This window comes from Pithys albifrons, chromosome 2, assembly GCF_047495875.1.
Source record: "Pithys albifrons albifrons isolate INPA30051 chromosome 2, PitAlb_v1, whole genome shotgun sequence".
Taxonomy (NCBI): Eukaryota; Metazoa; Chordata; class Aves; order Passeriformes; family Thamnophilidae; genus Pithys; species Pithys albifrons.
Window position 1 is genome coordinate 48,346,128 of NC_092459.1, and position 22,317 is coordinate 48,368,444.

A 22,317-nucleotide genomic window follows, 5' to 3' on the forward strand; every position below is an offset into this window, starting at 1 on the left:
TGGAGAGGGACTGGAAACTCACTCCGCAGCCAGCTGGGCTGTGACATTGACACTGCCTAAGTATAACTTTCCTCCCGGAGGAAAACCTGCTGGGTTTTGTTGTTGTTATGTTTGTTTTTCCTCTCTGGTGTTGGAGAAGTGGTTTGCTCTGGTCTGTTTATAGTTATACGTATACCTACACCTACATATATAGACATATATATATATATATTTATAGCAGTTAGGAACAGTTATCCTTCTTGTATTAAAATTCCTTTTTCTTAAATTTGATAAAGAGTGGCATGATTATTGTGGAGAAGGCCCCCTCCCCCCGCTTGTGGGTAAACATTTTGGTTTTTTCCCCTCAAACCAAGACACCCGTTCTCTGTCCAGCCTGTGCTTGTCTTGAGGATTTCCCTGACTGAGGTGTGGAACTTTGCACTTGGTCTTGTTGAACTTCATGAGATTCACATAGGTAACCAGGTCTCCCATTTTCTTCCAGAGAAACTTCACATTTTCCCTAGTCTACCTTTTATCACCAACATACCTATAGAAGCTTTTCTTTTTGCCCTTGGCATCCCTGACCATATTTAATTCTATCATGACTTTAGCTTTCATTACCTGATCCCTGGTTGCTCAGACAATCTCTCTGTATTTCTCCTTCCAAATGTTTGTAACCAATGCATAGAAATGAAGCTGCAAGTATGGATAAAATGGAACAACTTAAAATTTGAACCAATACCCTGTGAAAATTGGTCGTATTCTTTCTCCAAGCCTAACTACCTCCGTTGTCTAACTGTATTTCTAAAAGTTCTCTTGTGAGTGGTCTAACATCTCTTTCCGTTAATATTAGACTGTCACATTTGTGTATGATACAACATGACATTAAAAACCATGAAGCAAATAACCTATATTATTGCTCGTAGTCAACACAGTTCATGTAAACACAGCTGAAAAGTTCCGTGTTTCAGAAAATGAAACCTTTTATTCTCAAAGGTCTGAAAGTCAGAATGCAGATAATTTATCATATGTTTTTTCCATAGCCTATTTTTTTTCGTGTTTGCTGAGGACTACATACATGCTTTCTTTGCTCATTTATATGTCTCCTTGTTCTGTAGTCACTGGCTCATCTGAGTTCTTTACCCATGCCTGAAAACAGAAAGTACCTGAATATATATTTTAAGAAAATAACTTCTGTAAACCAGCAAGTAATTCTTAAGAGCAATCAGCAGCAAACCAACATGATATTTTTATTATATGTACCAATATATAAATCTAATAGTTTTTCAAGAGTGAATCTAGAAAATAGTATAGAGAACTTTTATTATTCTTACTGCAACTATTTTATATGACAAATGGATATATTTATCAAAAATACTTGTTGACCAAACCATTGACATTCAATAAGGATTTTATTTGGATAAATACAAAAATAAGGTAGTGGTAAATCATGAATAAATATTGAACTTGAAGGATGTTGAAAGAAGGTAAAATATATAGAAAGCAACTGAACTATTGCAAGAACCATTTGCCTGTTAATTTCATATTGTATTCTCCACTTAGAATATTTGTTTTTTCCCTCTAAAATTGCCCTCACTGAGTCACGGGGTTTTTACCTTATTGCATCAGATGAAGAAAGCTAGAAGCTTCCTAACTGGATCTTTGTTGACTATGATCCATTTCTTCATTAAACTTAAAAATCTACAGCCAGGGAGAATTAAGCCTTAAGACAAAGTATAGAGGGCTCATCATTCAAGTAAATGAATGTTCTGCATGAGTGTTGGAAGGAGTAAGAGTGAAAAGAGTGAGCCATCTGTTTTAGAACTGACACAGCACTTAGAAGACTATATCACAGGTATAGATCATAAGTCAGACCTGGCACTTATATTTTTCTGTGAATATTACAGGGCCTTTCTGAAATTAAACTGAACCAAAGGCTATACAATCCAAACTGTCCAGAGATTAAATTAGACTAGTTAGGGAATGTGGTGAAATATCCTGTTTAATTTCCAGAAAAATTCTCTTAATGTATTATTCAAGTACAACATAATATAAATTCATCATCAAAGCAAATCCACCTTCTCTGTCACACTAGCTGTTTTTATGGGGGAAATGAAAGAGAGAGTAATAGATAAAATTCTTTTAGAGGAAGGAAAGTATACATATCAGGATTTTGGAAAGTAAAACCAGGGTTATTAGTGAATGCACATGGTATTACAACTGTATGGGCCTATCCTGAGAGAACTTCAGCCAAATTTTTGAAATGTGAAAACAACGAAGCCTCAATTTACTTGTTAGAGATGCACAGTCACCATTTCTTCTAAGTTGTCTGTTCCATTTAGAAATAAAATACTAGTATACTTTGATAAGACTGAGGAAAAAGAGATATTAAACCCAGTTACTCCACATTATATCTATGTCTCATCTTTTGGTATGAAGAATTTGTGATTCTAGGCTCATTTGATAGAAGGAAGGAGTACACTAAGAGATCATACCCAAAGCGAAACCTTGGCCTTGGATTTTGTGCTAGCTCAATGACCTGGCTCAGCTAATATCAATGGAAGTTACTATTTCTAAGAATTCAGAATTCCACTTCAAATCATTAAATTTTAATGTTAATTCTCTCTACCAGAAAGCTAATAGGTCTTTCTGTGAGTTTGCCAAACTTATTTGCTTTCAGAGTAACCTTTAGGCACATCAGTCACTTTAACAAAACAGAGCCAGCAGAGAATAGTATACAAAAAAATCCCTTCCCTTTAAATGAGCTTAAAGACGGTGTAATTTTATCTTTTGAATAAGTGGTCTGTACTACAAGCCAGACCACTCGAAATTATACTTAAAAGGTGTTACACCAAGGAGGAAGAGAACTGTAGTGACACCTCTAAGGCATCCTCAGGAACTAACCTGCTCAGTTAAGGGAGGATCATCTCCACTTCAAACCACTGACACTTGTAACAAATGAACGTTTATATACAAAATACTATGCTGTATATTGAAAAATATGCTGCCTGAAAGAAAAAAAAATTCTGCTGTGTGACAGGAAAATCTTTATGCCTCATTGCCTTTAACTTCAGGGCAGAAAGTTTGCTATGCCTTCTCCTTTTCCCATCACACACACTACACAAATGTATAATGCATTTTCCACAATATTGAGCTATCAAATTAGTATCTTAGACTGTATTTCTCTTGTATCTACTGTTATTAAGAAGTTTGTGTTCCACACCAAAAGTTATGCATAAAGATACCTTAGCGTCTCAGCTATTAAGTCCATTTTCTGTAGGACACTTCAAGTATCAGAACAATGCTCTGCTATAATACTGAAAGTCCAGGCTGGCTTACAGTACTGCTTATTTGATCTGGGTATCCCACTGCATATTACCCGGAGAACCTACTGACATAAATTAGAACATCTCTGACCTTTGTTTACTTCATACATTAGCCCGTTCCCTTTCTGAAATGTAGGATACAGATTGGTGTATTATCAGACTATGTAAGGACAAAGCTTTGAATTATAACTGAAAATATATTGTATTTTAATTTGTATAAATGCAAATATTCAAAAAATTATAAGCATAACCAAGTGAAAGGAAAGACTTAAGTGTTTGGTGAAAGTGCTGGTATTTCATTTTTAAGTGGTTATTAATCAAACAATAATTAGCCTATATTCCTTCATTTGTTGCTTTAATATTTCAAACATTACATATTTTTTAAAGAAACCTAAATATTTTGCTAGAAACTTGTATAAAATTACTGACAATATTGTTTTAAAATTGTGTATTTTTAAAACTAGGTATTTTTTTCTTTTAATAGAAAGATGTTTCTATTTGGATTCTTTTAGCTTTTCTGTATAAATGTGAACTTGTCATAGTTCTTTACTGATTACTTCTATTCATAATGAATCAGTGAGTCTGCATGTGTAAAAAGGAGAACACATGCATAAGTTTTGCAACATTAGACACTTTAATATAGAAGAAGTGAAATAGCAAATCCTTAACTGTTACTCTCATGCAAAGTTTAGTGAGTATGAAGTTTGTAAGTTTTCAATATTTTCCATTATAATTTTTGTCCCTTTAAAATCAAATTTTAAAGGATACTCAGAATAGCAAACTGTATTCTTTCATTTTTAACAGGGAGATAAAGTAAATGGAGTTCAAGATGCATTTGGAAAATTCCCTGAGGTACACTGTGTGACTCCTGGTGATGGTCCTGTGCAGGGATAAGAGTTGAACTTGATTAAATTTGTGGGTCCCTTCCAACTCAGCATGTTCTATGATTCTTTGAAAATATTTGGAAACAAATGTGGTGATGTTGTTTTCATCATGATTTTCTGGGCTCCACATATCTCAGATGAGGCTTTGAGAAAAACACCTTGGTGCCAGCAGTAAGCAGCAGTTTATCTCATTGGTTTCAGATATCTTCACAGGAAATTGTCACAGTTCATGGTCTTGTACCCTTGGGTGGCCAAGGCTGTCTTCCAGCTCCACTTTCTCATTACTTATGTGTTGCATTCATCCACTTCTGTTTCAGTGTGTCTTAATTACTGCCATTTGCAGAACACCTTTTCAAGAATATGCAATGCTTGTGTTAAGACAAACAGTGAACAGGCTTTTACTCCAGTTCCATGGCCTGACCTCTGCTGCTTTGGATAAAGGAGCCACAATATGTAAGCTCTTCTATTCTGGAAGGGCTTAATTTTAATATAGAAGTGAAAGTACATGAGTTTAAATTGAACATCAATGAAATTAGTATTTTCTCCAGAATGACTAGAAATTATTTTGTTTAGAAATTGGAACTAAAGACATCATGATATTGTGAACTTAATACTATAAATGTAGAGCAACTACTTGAAGAAATAACCAATAAAAGGCAAGTAATCCTTCTCAAGACCTTCCCTCTCAACAAAAAAAAAAAAATCACCCATACCCAACTCTGAACTCTTTCCTTGAAAATTAAGCTCATCATATCATTTACATAGGTGTTAAAGAAATACATCTATGTTACAATTGCTAAACATCTCTTTATATACAACAATAGTGACTTACAATTACAGAATAATTAAAGTCATGTTAGTTTGTATGAAACTACCCTTTATACTCCCTAGAAAAAAGTAAGAAGAGGAAGAACAATAGGAGTGGAAGAACATGGAAACTGAACCAAAATTATTGCAGAAAGGACAAAAAGCAAAGTTGAAATGGAGACAGAATTACTTGGATTCTGATAATACTCCTGGGAAAAGGGAAATTTATTTTGCTTAATGTAAAAAAGAAAACTCCTAATTTTCAAAGGAAATCTTTTAATGTTTTGCTGTCTATATTAGGTTATGCTTTCTTAATATTCACTACACCTTCAGATTACTGTCACTGCACCTAATTGTATTATCAGTGCATCCTCTTTGCACAAAAGTATGGGGCCATTCTTTTGAGTATAATTCAGTTATCACAGAATATTCTCATTTGAAATAGGCCCATCAGGATTATCAAGTACAGCACTGAAGTGAATGACCCGCATGGAATCTGCAACCTTGGCATTATTACTATCATGCTCTAACCAACTGAGCTAATCTCAGTCATTGTCTTGCATATGTTTTAAATTACTCTGTATTTCCATTCATGCTCATGTGAATGGGACTAGTGAAGCAATTTCAGCTTCTATCCTTTCCTTCTGAAATAAGTATGATGATGATGACCCCATGTTTAGATAGTGATTTCAATCCCTACATATTTTGCAAACTGATGGTTTCAAGATACTAAAGTCTTGAATTTGAATTCACTTATATTAATATTTCTCCTTACATTATTAATATATGGTGTATTTTTTTATGAATTACCAAATATCACAGTAAGAAAGTACACTGTGTGACTGTTTATATGAGGAACAGAAAAACAAAATAGCAAACCCCTCAGGTATTCTTATTAAAGTGGAGGAAGGGAGTTGATGTAGAGAGAATGGAGCTCCATGAACTGGAATTTGACCAAGATAAAAGGATTAGCAGTCTTTCTTGACGAGAAAGGTACCAAGGGAACTCTATCTAACAAGGAGACACATCTGGCAAACAGGCAGTGTGGTAGCCAACTAACACTCTTAAAATTCCACAGACCCAAGGACTGTGGCTAGAAGAGTTTCTAGGAGTGATATTTCACTGTGAAGCAATAGAATGACTGGAGTTATGAGGCCAAAGATAAATCACATTGATGGTCTTATTGAAACAGCCATGCCTGGAAGGGATGTGTAGTCTCTTCCCCAGACACAAAGAAAGCAAGCTGATTCAAGAAGCAAAAGTACTTGTGCTCTGGGGACACTTAGAGCTGCCTTTGAATGATTATTCTTTCCATGAGGGGAACATGCTTTAATTATGAAAAAAGACGTTTCAGGGCAGTTGATATGTAATAAATTTCCTTTCGTATTTGCATTTATCTGTTTGGACATGATTTTCCAGTCAAGAAATTCTTAATGGTAAATTTGCATTATAAAAATAACCATAAATATAAATATAGTGAAACTTTCATTTTCATAATTTTTCTCAAATTCAAGAAAATCAAACAGATTTCCCTCTAAATGCCATTTAGTTTTAGCCTCATCTTTCTGACTGCATTACGGTTTATTTTTGCAAAATAAAGAAAGTAAAAGAAAAAAGTTTTGGGGAAAACATATTAAGCATTTTAGGAGTAGGATTTAATCACCAAGAGAAAAGGAACTTAAGCCCCATAGAAATTTTAGACTTACTATGGGCTTTTTTTGTTGTTTTGTTTTTAATATGTCTTAGACTTCTGTGAAAGGTTGCCACATGGAGATAAAGAAGATGAAATAAAAGGCAATAAGACAAAACAATAAAACTGTCATTGTTTTCTTGACCTTTTTCAAATGCCTTCTTTGTATGGTAAATTTAGTTAGAGCTTTGAAACTACTGTTGCTCTGAGTGGAATGATCTCTAGCATCCACTTACTAATGGCCCTTTCTGGCAAGGTCAGATAATAAGAAACCTCTCTCTGAACAGAAACGCTAAGTAACCAGTGACTCAAGACAGGGTTTGCTTACTCTTATTTTTCACTCTGGCAGAGATAACAGAAGCTAAACCTATTTCTGTGCTATTGTTACTTAGCTTTGCGTGAAGTTATCAGGATAACATGTAAAAAGAACTCATTGCATTTCTCAGCTCAAATAGCACAAACTCCATGTAGCCAACACCTTCTTTAATAATTTCTGACAGGCTCTAGCTTCTTTCCAGCCTAGTTGGGTGGAAGGCTTTGTCTTTTAATGTGTATTGAATGGCTTAATTCCATGGTGTGATAAAAGCTATAAGAAAATCACTCCAAAATGTAAAAATCTCTAAGAGATATATTTCTGTATGCAGCTCCTACCTTTGATCTATGCTGAATACTTTTAAGGTTGGAAGGGAAAATTAGAAATTTGCCAGGGTTTGCAGAGAAAGGAAAGTTGTTGTCAAGAGTATTTTTGCACTCTGGAGATCTCTATCAAATTCTTTTCTTAATGAAACTCGCATAATCCTTCTTGCTGTATTTCATTCTTTGGCACCTTGTGATGTCACTCAAGCACTTGAAATTCATCACATTCATCACACCTTCACTCCTAAGAAAATGACTATTATTTCAAATTGCATTCACATAGTACATACTTATAGCAACTTTTAGTGAGATAGAAATTCCAAATTTTTAAGTCATAATTTATTTCCCATGAATAGAAATTCTTCTTATTATTTCTGATTTGCTTGCATTCTAACTGAGCCTTCCAATAAGACTAAACACTTCAGGATCTGACATCTGCAGGAGACTGTTGTCTGGTCTTCATTTATGAATAACAGGTATGATTACACTTGTAAGAAAAGCTTAAGGAAATAAATGTCATAGTCATATCTGCTGCTACTCCTGTTTTTTAAACAGTGAAAAGGCGATCAGAATACTCAAGAGACAGGGCACCAAATTTTGTAATTGTCTTCATTTGGGACACGATCTGCATTGCAACAATGAGCAAGCTGGATCACCTATCAGCAAACTATGTTGGTCTCTGCGCTTCCCATGGCAAAAGGGAGCTGAACCTGGAGAGAGCCAAGGTGTATTCTCACTGCATAGATAATTCATACGAACAAAGCTATAGTGGCTGACCTTTTTCATTTGAGGATCAAAAGTGACTAATGGCTGGCAATCATTATAAGAAGCCTTTAGTATGTTGCATCCACCTCTCTCTGAATATAAATTCATAACAACTCCAAAAATCAATGAAGGTTCTTTGATTGTAACATTCTCCACAGTTTTTACCCTTTTATGGAGAGAAAAGAATCATCAGCTATAAATGGGGCTTCATGAATCAACTATGGATCCCAGTTAAATAAATAAATCAGAGGTTTATATTTTTCATATTCAAAGAGTCTGTGGAGTAATTCCAGCTAATGAAACTACACCTCGATCTTCCATTATTTCTTGTATTTTAGGTGTCACATTGGAAGATGAAGGATAGATTGTTCATTTAAACAATCTTCTCCCACAGCACTTCCATGAAAGTTACAGAAACTTTTTATAAATTTTTCTGCTCCAGCTCTTACAGAACTAATAAATCACCCTTTCATTCAGTTGCACAAGGGATGACTTGGTACTTTTAGTATTTTCAGATTATTTTTTGCTGATTGTGGATGTCACAGAGGCATACACTAGTGCAGAATCACTGTGCTTACCAATAAATAGGTTGTTTACAACAAACTTGTGTGCTTTGGAACTAGACTAGCCACAAAGCTGTGATTTGAAACAGGTTTATTCTCTCTACTGTCACCAGTCAGTTCTACATTAAGCTATTTATCTGATTGCCTTCAAATGTAAAACAATCAGTTTATCCACATAGAGACTAACTGGGTTTTCTGTGATTTCTTTATAAGGCATAGAAATGTATCAAATATCACTGTCTAAGTGTTTCTGATGTAAATGAGCTATAAGTAATTGCTTCAGTACAAAATGATCACATTTTTTATATTCTGGTTGTGTGTTTAGTCCCATAAGTCTATGCAGTCATTCATAATGGGAACATATGGAATCATATGCCTGAAACATATCCCTGAAAAATTATTTTCCATCCAATTTTTCTGATTATAGTCTTTTTTAACAGTTTAATCTCTCTTAGCTGTTCCAGGTTCATGAAATCAAATGTGGACTTTCATCTTAAAGATGAAATCTTTCCTATGTTTATTGTACACTATGCAGCAGCTGGTCATAGTTCCTATTTTGAAGAGTTATCTTTTCCCACTTCCTTCTCTGATGTGCAATGTTCAACAACCTGCTATAGTTTGCTGTATGTAATAAGTTGCAAATGTCTATTCAGACAGGATATGTCTCATTGTAATGACCTTTGCATGGATACATAATGGGGTAGCTAAAACACAGCCTGGCATTTATTTGTTTTGTTACTTAATGTGACAACTTTATGTGACTTCCCAGTTCTTTACCTGTCTCTCCTACACTTTTTAAAAAAAAATCCTGGGCTCTTTCTTCAATTCTGACAACAACCAGTGCCAAGATGCAGAGCCTCCAACAGAAAACACATGATCTGCACTTTGCTCTCTGATGAAGATGCATTAGTACAATTTAGTCCCTTTTCTTTGGAAATTTGAGCTGTCATGTTTACAGCACAGAGCATTGTATAGTTGAGATAACCCTCAGAGTTCACTAGTAGCATGTTACTGTAAAAAGGACTATGCTGAGGACATTGTGGAAATGGCCTATGCCAATTAGAGTCATTGGTCAAGATCAAGGCAATAAGAATAGCAGAAATGAAATGTTTTTGTCACTGATATAAATAATGATGTAATATAAAGTAGGTTTACTATAAAAGTCATATCATTCACATGTGCCAGGAGGTAAGATAAGGGATCTGTGATAAGGAGACATATTCCTCTTATGTTAGAGTACGACACAGATGCTCTGAAGAATAAGGTATTACCTGACATGTTCAGAGGTCAGGTAATTGACTGAAGAATCTAATAGTCTTAGTGTGACTCACATCAAATAACAAAGAGAAAGGTTTGTGTTTGCAGAACAGTGACCCTGAGATTATGTGCACAGATTGGTCTCTTGTTTGTGTTTGAATTTGCAAGAGAAAGACATATCCAGAGTTGGGGCTATAAAAAAGGGCAAACATGTATTTCCACAATAGCCTGAGTAGTTACTTAATGAAATCATATTCTGGATATATGAAGTATTATGTCATTCAGATCTATCAGTAAAGACCTTATAAGGGATTTAGTAACAAATAAGTAAACTTTAAACTTCTGCAAGACTCCCTCTGATGGGATAGAGGAGATACCCTGAGGAAATCATACTTTTACACAAATATTTCTGAGATCACTGTAGAAAACAATATAGGTATTGTTTTTCAGGTTTAAAGTTCCTGAAGGAGTCATTTTCCTTAGGAGATTAAATCTGTAAATTCAAAGAGGCAGAGTCAATGGCCAGTTATTGAAGAATCAGATTAAAGTGATTAATAACAGTAAAAGGCTTGGTAATATGTGCAAAAAGCTACAACACAATAATATGTATGCTCTTCACGTGTGTTTCAGTTTTGACTAGCTTGATGGATTTTATTTGATTGAGTTACCACAATAACACAGAGAAAAGGGTAAGTAATTTGTTAGCCACAGCCACTTGGGTTCTGGCCCTATTTTTATCAGTACGTCTTTCGGCACTTAAGGGACTTATTCTGCACACATAAGAGAAAAACCTAATTGTCTGACATTTTTATATTGTCTCAACACTAGCATCTTCCAGAGCCTGTATTTTGAGACATGACATCAAATCACACAATTTGTTATATCTCATGGACTGGAAGATACAATATTTGGAAGCACCCAGGGGTAATTGACATTTGCCAGCTGCCTCATTGCCGTGGGCGAAATCATTACAAAATCATTCTTTAATTGAAAGTGGTGAGATAGGACAACATCCAGCTGTTGCAGGCAAAGACATAGTTTATCCCCAGTGGAATTCCCTCTCAGAGCTTTGTAGCAGCAGCGGCACTCTATTGCATTAAACACTGAGCCAGGTCACCATGCAGTAGCTGCCAAACACCTTATGTTGCAGACATGGAGAGAACAGGGAGGTGATGTGCAAGTAGCAGTGGATTATTAAGCCTGATTTTACCAGAAGGGTTGCATCACTGCAGTTTCCAGAATGATGAGAATTTCTTCCAAGTGTTAAGCTCATAATTACTTTTCAGAAACTAATTCAAACAATAACCTCTGTGTAAACAAGACATTGACCCGTATTTTGCTCTGGGTTAAATTTCTACTGTTGTTGAAAAACAAAAGACAAGGGGACATCCTTAATTGTACAACACTGCCTAAATATTTGAACTGGTAAATTTCAGGACACTAGATGATAACAAAAGTTGTTGATAAGGTTTTAGCTGTAAATCCTTTAGCTAAGACCTTACACTTTGAATCTATATCATATTCACAAGTCTCTTAGTTATGTAATACAATAATTTATCAAAGCACAAACAAATTACAGGACTATCTGGGCCTTTTGATTTCTTCTCTTTTGTTTAACACTTCATTTTTTTAAGAAATTGAAAATTTGTTATTTCTAGTTGTGATAAAATTGCAAGACTTAGAGACCTTAAATAGTATTAATGCAAGAGAAATTAAACAACATAAGTTGTGCCTTTTTGCACTGGTGGCTAGAAAATGGCTAATAAAAACTGAACCTCACATTTATGTGAAAAAAAGCAAGTAGAGAAAAACATGGAATAATATCTTGTTGCACATCAACAGACCAGATGCAGTATGATAATTCAGTTGCAGATATTCATCCAAGCTGTTAAGCACGTATCAGCTTAGCACAGTGGAAAAGCTTTGATTTTTGGAAGTCAGCAATAAGTGGGAGGTGGTGAACCTTGTTGAATCGAATTTTAATTTTGTTACCTTGACTTTTATAGATCAAAACAGGCCATAACCCGTCAGTCAGCTCTAAGTGGGACCTAATTCCATTGATTTATATAGGCCATAAATATTTAATTATTTTGACAATGTTGACAGAGTGGATATTTAAAAAGTGAACTGTTATGTGAGATATATATATTTTTTCAGTTAGTGAACATAGTTCAGATACTTCTCCCAAATTAAAATCTAAACTAAAAATACAGAAAAGGTAAAAGAGAAGGAAATATGACAAGGAAAGAGTTGCTCAGAAATTAGTAATTATATATAGGCAGAATCATTGTAACATAGAATAACATGTGTTGAAAGGGACCTCTGGAGTTCTCTGGTGCAAGCTGCTGCTCAAAGCAAAGCCAGATTAGATGAGGGTTTTCAGGCCCTTGTTCATCTAAGTTTTGAACACTTCCAAGGGTAGAAATTCTAGAACCTTTTTTGGTACCTCTTTCAGTGTTTGACTACCAATATGTGAGGACTGTTGGTTTTTTTCCCCACTTACATTTGCAGCTTATGACTCTTGCCGCATTTTAAACTGCTCTGTACTTCCAAGCGTCTGGCTCCAACTTATATATAAACCGTAGGTGTATGAGGTAGGTGAGAAGCAATAAGACTTTTCCTTAACACACACTTTTTCAGGCTGAACAAACCAGATTCTCAGCCTGCTATTATACGTCTAATGCTATAGCTCCCTAACCAATTTTTTTGACCTTCCACAAGACCTGTTTCAATATATCAATGTCTTTCTTATACTTTCTTATACTGTGTGAAAACTACATGCATATGTGCATGTGTGTGTGTGCGCGCATTTGTATATGTGTAAATCTGGAAATGAGCTGAATGAGTTTGAACCTAATTCTCCAGGTCAAGAAGATAGAAATGAACAGTGTCATTTAAACTCCCTTTCCCGTGAAAGGTTGGACAACATGAACTTTCAAAGTCCCTCCCAATCTGTGGTGTTCTACAGTTCTGTGATTCATTCTCTGATGCCTGCTTTAATAAAGAGACATGATAAATTTTAAACTTAGTTTAAGGATTTTTTGTTCACTCACTATATTTTTAACACTAAAAGTAGATTTTTATGAAATTGTGGGAAGATTTGTTATTTTAAAACTTAAATGTAGTCCAGGGAGTCAGAAATTTTGTGAGATGTGTTGTTTTGGTTTTTTTTTAATGAAAGATGTAATATCTGCATAACTAATTTTTTCAGGTTAAATTTTTGGGTTTCTGTACTAGTTCAGAAGGTGGGACCAGTTTATCTCTGTGTGGGTATGACCAAAGCTATGTATTCTAACCTTTCGATTCATTTCCCATGAACTGTTAACAATGGACCATTTTGCAGTAGTTGCCCAGGGCACACTTGACCCCTCAGGCTGTGAGGTGGGTGTGAAAGACACCTGTGAGATAAGAGCTGTGATAACTCCCTTCCAGGAGGTCCTTAGCACCTCCACACCCAGTCTGAGGTGTCATATCTGCTAATAGGCAATCAATGATTCCAAAAATATCCCATGACTCACAGAGTGAGATCACCCAGTGTGAAACCCCTTGCCCTGGGGGAGGTACTGGGCGGTCCCACCTGGACCTGAGGGGATATAATCTTGCAGGAGGGGGGATTGGGACTTGGGGGACCACTCATCGGATCCAGAGGAGGGGCAGAACATCGATAGGAGGAGACCACCACTCTCGACCCGACTGCGACCACCACTCTTCACCAGACTGCAACTGTCAGCTGCACTAGCAGGTCCTTCACATGCTTTTGCTTCGGACTCCAGGGAGCCACATGGGTCTCAGCACAGGGGCTAACAAACCCCTTTGTGTTCGTGCCCCAGGGTGCTGAGTCACACTTCTGGGTTTTGTGGGTTAAAACCAATTTTTCTTTGTGCCATTGCATTTATTATAATATTGTTATTAAATTGTAACTTTGACTTATAATCTCTTTTGTGTTGGGCTCATTTCTCCTGCTGGTTTACCTTTAAACCAGCACAGTTTGTATGTCCTAAAAGTGAAGAATTTGAACTTGTGCAAGTTTGTTGTAAATCAATTCCTTCCAGTTGCCAGACTGAAATAAATATGCAGTTTATTGAAAAGTAATCTTTCCTTCCAGAATAGCTGTGTTCAGAGCTGACACTCATACCTTTTATTCCAGTCCTTTTTTACAAGTCAGGCTTCATTGTTTATATAAGTATTCTAGACTCAGGTTTATGGAAAACAAAAACACATAATGGCTTGATTTACAAACTAAAATATTTTCATTCTGAAATGTGGACATATTTTAGTTTTCACAACTGTAACTAATATTCTCATGAGGGTTTTTTTATTCTGTAGAATGTGGATTCCCCATTTGTGTAACATAGAACAGTATAATATTGTTTATTCCATAATGTTGCTTTGTTCAAATATATTTTTTTAAAAACAAATACTAAAATATAAAATCATAATATTTAAATATCTGGAAATGAAAGACAAAACAAAATTCTGATTCTTTCATGAAAGAATAGAAATGCTGCTTGGAAGGAATCTCCTGATATTGTTGAGTCCAGACTGCCACTGCAAGACTATCACCAACATCCCTCTGACTCAGCCCTTAGTTTTTTCTAGCCCAGGCCAACAAACCTTCAAAAAAAGAGGCAACAAGTTCCAGTGCTGCAACACCCTCCCTGGTTACGGCTGAGGCTCTAAATTCTGACTTGGTAAACCTTGCCAGAAATCTTTTTAATTTCTCCCCATCCAGCCCATGACCTGAGAAAATCAATACTGGACACTGTTTTGCTTATACAGTTCAGCATATTGGTGTAGCCCCTTATGTCCTACCAGCAACAGACTCCCAGGACTGCGCCACAGGAGTGGTCCTATTCCTTTAGGTGTTCCCCATAACACCAAGAGTTTTTCAGCATGTCTGATAATTAAATTAATTTCCCAGCCTCTAAGAAAAACAAACAACATCCTTGGAAGTTAACGGTAAAGTCTTTGGATTTCAGAGTCTTTATGCATCTATAAATTTCAGTAAGTCATTTAACAATGTGGTTTTGGGGGATTTTTTGTTCATTTGTCTGGGGGGTTATTAATGGCTTTTTTTTTTGTGGTTTGTTTTCAGTGATTTTTTTTCATGTACAACTGAATACTTCACTCATATAAGAAACTGCAGATAGTTTTCTCCCTTTCTTTTTTAAATTTGACTGAAAGCCATGTTTGAATAGCTTTTAACATGCTTAATCTAGGCATGGTGATTACTGTGAGTGAAACATATTTCTGTGGTCTGTGGCTGCCAGAAATTGACTTCTTACAACTATCAGAAGTGATAAAAGTCATAACACCTAAACTTGTAGAACAGCTGAACAGAACAGATTTTAGATATCAAAATCATTTCCTCAATTTTAGTCCTATGTAGTTGAGCCTTGATCTTAAGCATTATTATTTTTGTGACAGCTAAATTAGATGTTCACACCTGTCAGTTCAAACTGGATCATGAGTGCTTAGGAAGAGACCTGCTTGTTTACAGACATGGATTATTAATTTACCCCACCTTGTTGAAGACCTCACTAGAGAGAAATAGAAAAGTTGGTTGTTCCCAATTTGTGCTCATTGTGCTTATAATGATCACAGACGCTGGAGAAGCTGCCTATCAGATTTTGTGAACAATTTCTTGGAGTTTTCATACAGCAAATTCTGTGAAGAGTCTCCTAAATTGTTCCAAGGTCTTTATTTTTTCATCTTTTTAAAATCTGAAAATGTATAAAATGATGAAGTGTGGAAACTATTACAGTTTCTTCAAAATATAAATAATTCCAAATAAGAAACTGTTGAAGTCTCTGTTCAGACTCCTAACAGTGGCTTAAAAATACATTAAGTGAAAGGAGGGTCTCAGTATAGTTAAACATTGATTTTTCTTTTCAGTTTGGGTGAGAAGTGCATGATGACAGCCATTGCAATGAAGGGCCTGAATTCACTTCAGGATTATCACCTAAATTTAAGTGTCTAAATGGAAGTGTCTGCATAAGCATTTTGTGTGTAAAGTCCAAGTATGATCTACAGAGATCTAGACAGAACTGTCAGTGGAGCTTATGATTCATCTTATGACAACAAAGATACTTGAGGCAGATTTAATTTGCATAAGCACTGGTTTCTAATACTGTTTTTGTTGCTTCAAGTTTCTGTTCAGGGGTGATAGTCATAGCACAGGTAGGTGCTTAATGTAAACAATCTTTTGCGGAGAGAAAGGACTTCACCCGACAAGCCTATGAAGTTTACAGTGAAAACATTTTATTACACACAGCACATGGTTTATATAGGGTTAGAGCTACATCTTATTGGCTAAATTGAGTCTCACACCACTAGGCCAGAGCCTTTAATCGGTTAAAAACCATATCTCACAAGTCCAATGTTTATATTATCTCACTCTTGATGTTTTCAGGTGCAGCTCTGGAGTTCTGTGAGAAAGTTGAGGCATTCTCATGAGAAAATTTCTGGGGAGTTGTTGAAAGCTCCAACGGACAACAGCAGGTATGTCCTTGTTGCCTGTTAGCTGATAACTGTTCCAGTCTCATGGACTTGGAGCAGGCTGGATTGCTCACAAACCCATTTGCTGAAAGAAACCTCTCTACAGGTCCTGTAGAAAATCTGCACAGTCTGGGAGAGTGAGCTGAAAATTAAAATGTCCCTAGGGTTTTCAAGGCATAGAAAAGCTTAATACTTGTTTAAACAATAGTTTTGATCCTTTCATTATATGTGCCTTCCAACTTGAAATATTTTATGATTCAATTGGTCAGTTAAATTTCACTTACTGAATTGACTTAGGGTGTAAGTCAGAGTTCTCTCATGTTTAATGCTTTCTGAAATTTTGAGTCACCAGAAAGCTGTAGAAATTCTATAGTTTCTGATTATAAAATCTTCTATCTGCATCTCCAATGCCTCAAACAAAAATGGTCAGCTCTGTAGAGGAACAGTCAAATTCAAGATCTCTCTTGTTCTCTAGAAAACTATATCTATGTGTATTTACATTTAATACAGAGTTGAATCTCATTCTTGGGGCTTTAGACTATTTTTCTTTTTCTTTTTTCTTTTTTTTTCTTTTTCTTTATTCTTTTTTCTTTTTTCTTTTTTTTCTTTTTCTTTTTTCTTTTTCTTTTTCTTTTTCTTTTTCTTTTTTCCTTTTTTTTCTTTTTTCTTTTTCTTTTTTTCTTTTTTTTTCTTTTTTTTGTCTTTTTCTTTTTTTCTTTTTCTTTTTTTTTATCTGTCTCTGGTTTAATCCTTCTTTCAGCTTCAGGGTATGCATTAAATGTAATAGTGGAAGGAGAGTAGCTGTAGAGAGTAGCTATTTATGGTAGACAACACATTTTCTAGGCAAAGTGACTTGCTACATGAAGACATTAATTATCACAAAATATAGTGAAAAAGTACAATTTAAATCATAGTAATATTTTTGTTTAATTACCCAGTTACTTGTCCCTGTAGCTACAACACTTAAAAAACCAAATCAATTTGGTAATTAAAAATCACATATTTTAAGAGAAGTCAAATTCTTAAAAGTTAATGACTTCATTTTTCTCACAATATACTTTGTGAGAAACAAACAGGGAGAGTTTAGAAGTGAACTAGGATATGTGTGGCATTTCCATCAAAGCCATTGAATTTTCTTCTGGTACTACTTTTTATATATTGCCAATTGCTTTGGAAAGGCTTTATATTAAAGGTAAACAATCAATGAGACCTTCTTTTAATCTATAGATAATGGAAGTTTCCTTCCTCCTGAAAATGAGTTTAAACTATGAACTCGTAAACTATGCAGGATGGCAGTTTTTAATGCTCTTAAGTAGTTAGTTCCTCAGGTAGTAGGTTGCCTACCAATTCTGAGCTTGATTCTTTAGGAATAAATAGGAAAGAGTGAGCCTTAACAGGCAAAATTTAAAATAATATTGTTGGCTTACAAGAACAAATGCAGAGACAAATTAATGTGAATGTGTTTACACCAGGGTAAGACAAGGTAGAACTGAATGATTTGTGTTGTTTTTCTGCTGCCAGATGAATGTCACGTGGAGGTTGTTTGTAAAAAAGACATGAAGGTTGTCTATTAAAGAGACATACAGGTTGATCATGCAAGCATTCAGTATTACTAGACAATAATTGTTGAATTAGCTGAACTTTGCAACCAGAGATTTTAGGCTTGCATGATAGTAGAATTGATAAATATGGACCTCATATTTTAATATTAGTACCAACTTTACACACTGCAGCTTTTCAAGCTAAAATTAGCAGAAACAGATAAATAAGTCATTATAATTCTAGCCTCCTAACTTGATTTTTCATTAGAAACAGGGGGCAGTAATCTTTTTGCAAGTTTTGTTTTCTATTGTATTACACACAATTGGAAGTCACTTCATTACATGTAGCACATTTTTATTATGTTATACAATTTAAAATAAATAGATAAGTAATGTAATATACTTTATTTTTGACAGATAAACATCTTAAAGACTACATAAACAGAAACATGACATTAAAGAGCATCATAAGATGTAGTATAGGATCTACAATAACTTCTGGGGCATTTTTTGAGTGGATAGGGTTTTGGCAGTTCAGCTCTTGATCCTTTATCAAGGAGTTTTGTGTAGGATAAAAAATAAGTCTTTACAAGACTGAAAAATATCTCTCTTCTCTGGATGTAATGACCATCTCTAACTTGCCCAGGGATTCTAAGCCTACCTATATATGTAGTAACAGTAATCTCACACCTTTCTAATTCACTTAAAGTTGCAGAACATAATGGTAAACAGCACAAAGTTAGGACCTTGATCTAAACCTTTCCAAAGGCTATAGATGCCACAACATGTTGCACTGTGATGACTGACTGGTGTGGCAAGCTTTTGGTAGCAGAAAGGCTACAGAGGTAGATTCTGTGAAAAGAGGTTGAGTACTTTCCTCTGGCGCACACAACCAGTTTCAGCTAGATCCAAAACAAATCCAAAGATGAGAACATCAGTGATCCTGGAGACACCTGTGATATAACATATTTAAGAAAGGGTATAAAATACAGTGCAGCAGCCATGAGAGAGGAGATTGATAAAAAAGTGATAGAAACAGCTTTGTAGATGGCAGGGTCAGTGAAGGAGACAGCGAACGTGGCCAAGATACTGCAGCAGAGGTTCAGCTGCTGCCCATGGTCAAGACTACAGTGGAGTCACTTTCTGACTTGCAGCCCACAAAGGGCCACAGTGGAGCAGATATCCACCTGCAGCCCCTGGAGGACTCCATGGCAAAGCAGGTGGACATGCCATGAAAGAAACTGCAGCCCATAGACAGCCCATACAGGAGTAGACAAAGTTTTCATTTGTTTTGCTTCCTTGTTTTACCCCCTATAATAACAGCAAAGCTATCTCAAAACTAGAAAAACACTGCAGAACACTTTTATCTTGTTCTGCAGGTTCAGGAGTATTTGCCAGCATCTCACTCTATTTTAGATTACTAAAATGGTCTTTCAGGAATGAAAGATTCTTCTTGGAAACTCCTATATTTTCTATTCACCACCTTGGTGATGATGCTTATAATCTTTCATCTCTTGTCCTTTATCTCGCACTCTATTGGAGACATATAAGCAATCTATGAGTATGGATTTCTTACTGTCTTCAGTATGAGCTGAATATACTCTTTATTCTACACAGAAAGAGATGAAAAAGAATAATTCAGTAAAAATTATAATGATAAATTTTTGAAATGTGATTTTCATAAAATAAAAACTGAATAGTCAGACATTTAATGAGTTACATTTATGCATTGTTATCATGCCATTCTTTATATATAATTCTGACAGTGAGCAAAATATCTTGCTATACCTAACAGCAAACAATAATTGAATGCACAGGTAATGTCACTCACAACATATCTTTGATTTTGTACATTCAAGAGAATTTTGCTAAGGCACTCCTCTGTGTTTTTGCATGTGTATGTGTGTATTAACAAGTGTATGGTATAAAAATTTAGAATATTTGCATTTAAATAAAGAACAAAGGAGATGACATTTTCATTGTGTTGCATTAATAAAATAATAACCAAGGTCAGGCATTTTCTATAGAATCCTTCTTAAAAGAACAATCATCACCTGTAATTAAGTTGAATGTGAATTACCATGATGTTTCTATGATTCCATTTTTTTTACATACTTTTTTAATGCTTAATATTAAGATCATTATTAGTGATAGTTGGGCCTGTACTTATTTTTTATGTGTGAAAGCTGTACGAAGAGCACTGTTTGGTATTCATAAACACCACTGAGTCTTCCTAATAGGTTTCTCTACTTACAACCTCGTAATACATATTTTCTTTCTTCATTTGAAATGTAGTAGCAAAGTACCCTGTTCTTACTCCTTAGAAGCAAATGCAAATATATGTCTAATTGGTATCTATTATGTGCTCTTACCTAAGTTAAGCAGGTTATTATGAAATTACCTGTGTTTCCACTGCACTATAATATCATTTACAGACTCACTAATTTCTCAAGACAGAGCGAGCTCATCCAGAAATGATGGAGGAGGCTTATGCTATGATTTCCCATTAGTAATCAAAATTATTGATGTTTACTCTATTATAGCCTGAGACAGAAAATAAATATATTCAGTACAAGATACCTTTTTGGCATGAAAATGTTATCTCATGAAAACAAATCTTTGTTTCAAATGCAAATGTTCAAATGCTAATCCATATTTTAGTCTGTAGACTATATTGAACATTATTTTTTTTCATAGATAGTAATTTTTAGAATATGGATATTTGAAGGTATAAAATCTCTGCTGTGTTTGAATAATCCAACAGCTGAAATACGAGTTTGTTAAGCACATCTGCCCCTTGTTATAAGAATAATGTAAAGCAAAGATTCTCAGAATAAGGATACTTCAGGATATCCCTGAATACTCGATGGAGATTATGTAGAAGGAATTAAAATCATTCATATCCTGTCATATACTTACTGTTTTCAGCCTGAGGCACCCAAACACAGCATTAAAACTGTGCCATCCATAGAATATCTGAATGAAACATCACAAATATTTAAAACAGCAACACTGTAAGTTGTCAGCATCTGTAAACATAGAATAATATCATTTCCAATTGAAATCAGAGGACACTAAATGACAGGATAACTAGCAGTCTATAATTTTGCACAGAGTAATTTTAAAATCTAATGTTACACAGGTAGCCAGGATCTTACTTTTCCTTTTCATTTAAAGAAACCATATTAAATAGACCTCTTAAACAGTCAGGTATTTCAGTGTTTAAAAATTAAATTGTAAATATGAGAATATAAGTGCAGCATTTTTCTTTCGCAGCAGAAATATTGGAGTTCCCATTGTAGTGCACAGCTGAAAGAGCTTTGGAGTTAGTCAAAGGAATCTGCATCTGCTTACAAAAGCTCTTCTGCAGTAACAGGTCTGCCCCAGGTTGTTCTAGGGATGCTACATTTCAACAGATCCATCATAAAATGACAAAAATAGGATGGGATCACTCTCGCATCAACCACTGGGGAAAACCAAAATCTGATGACAAGCACCATGTTTCACAAACTTTATGTTTTTCTTAAATTACTTTCCTTCAAGTTCTCATGAAATAAATCTCTTGATCTGTAGTAGCATGAGAAGTCAGGTCATTTTCAAGAAAGGACTACATTCCCAATCATGCAATGGATACACTTAACTTTCATCCTTCCAGTTGCTTTGTTTGATTCTGCACAGGTTAACTCTGAACTATTTCTGAGTCAGCTAAAGTTGTTTTAATCTGTTGACACTACTGTCCACTACAAATAGAACTGGTCATGAAATCCACTCTAGAACCACTCCAAAAAGCAGTTGAACAAACGAACACATACCCATTTATGTATACATCTCTGTCAGTGAAGTCTTTCAGAAATCTTTTTAACATACACAGCTGCTACAGAAGGACATGATACACAAGGTGACGAAAATTCCTCATTTTTTCATTATATTTCTTAAGGAAATAAGAACTTATATGTTTGTTTCTATGTTTTGGAGTTACAACTGCATTGGGAAATCTTTCAACCAACAAAACTTTATAGGGTATTAGAAACAGATATGCTTTGTGATTGTAAAGGGTCACTTATTTTAAGACAAATGGGTAAAATATTCAAATATTCACCAAGACTTCCCTTGAAGTTGTGTTTCTCTGTATCTGTATGCACACCAAGGTCTGTTTTCTACCTACTGGAGAGTTATTTTCTAGAAATTCCTTAAAAGTTGAAAGTATTTGATGAAGAAGAACAGTAATATGACCTGTAAACTTTCATGTGAATGTAGCTCTTGTTCTTTCTCACCCTCTTGAGTAACCCTTTCAGTAAATGAACAAACAAACAAAACAAACAAAAAACAAAACCCACGAAACACAACCAAAAATCAAAACAAACAAAAAAC